We start from the raw sequence: 2,870 nt of genomic DNA on the forward strand, positions 1-2,870 counted from the left end.
GAGAGAGAGAGAGAGAGTGAGAGAGAGAGAGAGTGCCGGTGTACTTATGTGCCTGCATGCTTGTGTGCTGGTACTGGGCTTGAACTCCAGACCTGGTTCTGTCCTTTAGCTTTTTCTGTTCAAGGCTACTACCCTCTCAGCTGCCACAGCTCCACATTCTGCTTTTTGGTACTTCATTGGAGGTAAGAGTCTCACTGACTTTGCTGCTGTGCTGGCTTTGAACCTCGATCCTCAGGTCTCAGCCTCCTGAGTAGCTAGGATTACAGGTATGAGCCACCTAAGCATCCAGGTAGCAGCCAGAATCTTTGAATGAATGCTAGCAACTTGTCTGAGTAGTATCACTTAATCCTGTTGCAAGAACTCATTTCCTGTTATTATGGTGTTGGGTGGAAAACAAGGAGCCTGGCCTTCGGCACAGAACCTTTGTGGACTTGACATTCAACACTATACCTCTATTTTTCTTGTAGGTCATGCCAATGTAAGGACCAGGAGGTGGAAGAAAAAGAAGAGAGTTTGGCACAGTGGACCAATTAGGATGCTCTGACTGAGAAGAGATACTCAACTCCTGGGACCTGAACATTTGTTTCTCCGAATCTTCCAGGGTCAGGCTGCCCAGGGAAAAGCAAGGCCGAATCTTGACTTGTAGATCTAGCATTTCTATCTACAACAGACTAATGTTGGCTGACAGGAACACTGCTCAGGAGATGTCACCAGGGTTAGAAGAAGTCAATCCCAGTAGGATACCAGCTTGCCAAGGCTGGGGCAGATCTCTGCTATTTGCAGGCCTCTCTGGGTTTTCTTTTCTCTTTAGGGCCTGTCTGCAGTCAGAAGCTCTGCTTTGGGACACTGGGAAAAACAGACTGTGGTCTCCTTGTCCTGGAGCTCATAAAAGGGTCTTACTTGTGAAACACTCTCACCATCAAGATTATTTCTCTAACAAAAGCTATGTGTGCATGTGAACTGAGAAGTGTCGGGTAGGCAGAGCGAGAAGAAGCATTAAGGAAGCTCATTGCCACATGACTGAGGAGGTTGAAGAGAGTGGTCCCCCAGGCAGGTACGGATGCTAGAGAGATGGTAGGGTCTTGGGAACAATCCACAATGGATCTAAGCCTCTCAGACCACCATCAGAGAACCAGCAGCACAGGAAGGGCCCTGAGTAGTCATGAGATCTGATGTTTTCCTGGACCCATGGAGAAACTTGTTCCAGGCCATGCAGCAATGTTGGTGATAGGCAGGTTCTGCGTAGCCACTTCTGATCAGTTTTTGGGTGCTGTGCACACAGAAGTTAACAGCTCCTCAAGGAGAAAATAGACACTATAGAGGAGAAATGAAATGAAAACTCCCCTGGCCTGCAGTCAAACACGTGACTATTTACTTGGTAGTACTGGGGTCTTGCTCTTCCATATGAGCCAGGCCCAAAGCTCTATTTTGCTTGTAGGGGTGTGTGTGTGTGTGTGTGTGTGTGTGTGTGTGTGTGTGTGTGTGTGTGTGTGTGTGTGTGCGCCCCTCCAGATAGGATCTCATGCTTTTAGCCTGGGCCTGGTCTTGGATAGATCTCCCTAGTTGTGCCTCCTAAAAAACTGGGATGCCAGGCATGGCTTGTGGTACTCTGCCTGGCTGATAGGAGGCTTTCGAGTTAAGAGGGTCCCAAGGAAAGAAAAATGAAAAGAAAAAGACACTGTGAGTCTACGATAGCAAATAGTGGTGAAATTTCAGAGCTTTAAAGAGAAAATAGAGCCGGGAGCTGGTGGCTCACAGCTTTAATCTTAGCTACTCAGGAGGCTGAGATCTGAGGATCATGGTTCAAAACCATCCCGGGCAGGAAAGTCCATAAGACTCTTACCTCCAATAAAACCACTAGAAAACTGGAAGTGGTGTGTGGCTCAAGCGGTAGAGTGCTCACCTTGAGCTGAAGAGTGCAGGGACAGCACCAAAGCCCGAGTTCAAGCCACATGACTGACAAAAAAAGAGAGAGAGAGAGAGAGAGAAAGAATGGAAAGAAACAGAAAGTTCCTATGGCTCCTCATTGTGTGATGGGAAATGAGGAGACAAGGGAACAATGAGACAGAGTTGGGGCAGGAGTTGAGTGCTAAGAGTATTTGCCTAAAATGGGAAAGGTTGTGAACCCCAGGAAAAGGTTTTGAACCTGGGATTTTGCATTTAGATCATCAGCCAAGTGTGAAGACAAAAAAAATCACCGTTAGAAAAGTGAACACTCAGTGTATTTCTCATCATTATAAAAGATACCTAGAGGTGGTATTCCAGCAAAACAAACCTGGGGCTATAGGGAAATGCAGGAGGAGGGCAATATGTATGCAAGAAAGAGCTTCAGCTCAGTGTGCCCAATGGAAGGGGAAATGCAGAGGGCAGGCGAGGGGTCTCAACACCATGGTGCGCCTCAGGCTTGCACTGGCTTGGGATCCATCTCCTCCTACAGCCAGTCACACTATGAGGCTCTCTGGCTGAACAGTATTTTCATACCTCAGTGGGTGTGAAATGCCTTGTAGTGCATTTCCATTTTCTAATCAACCTCTAGTGATCATCCGGAGATAGAAACACCAGAATATAAAGTTTCTAAATTGGAACAAAGAATGTAAATACCAATACTATCACTATATTACTTGATATAATATAGTATATAACATATATAGTAATAATTACATTATATGTTATATAATGCATATTATATATAATGTTATGCCATAATATATCATAGATAATGTACATTATATTACATAATATATTATAGATAATGTACATTATATAATATTTTATGTATATTATATATAATTATATAATATATTATGTTATATATAATATACAATATATTGTACAATATATGTTATATATTATAATATATAATACACAAT

This window comes from Dipodomys ordii, unplaced genomic scaffold (genome assembly GCF_000151885.1).
Source record: "Dipodomys ordii isolate 6190 unplaced genomic scaffold, Dord_2.0 Scaffold10, whole genome shotgun sequence".
Lineage (NCBI taxonomy): Eukaryota > Metazoa > Chordata > Mammalia > Rodentia > Heteromyidae > Dipodomys > Dipodomys ordii.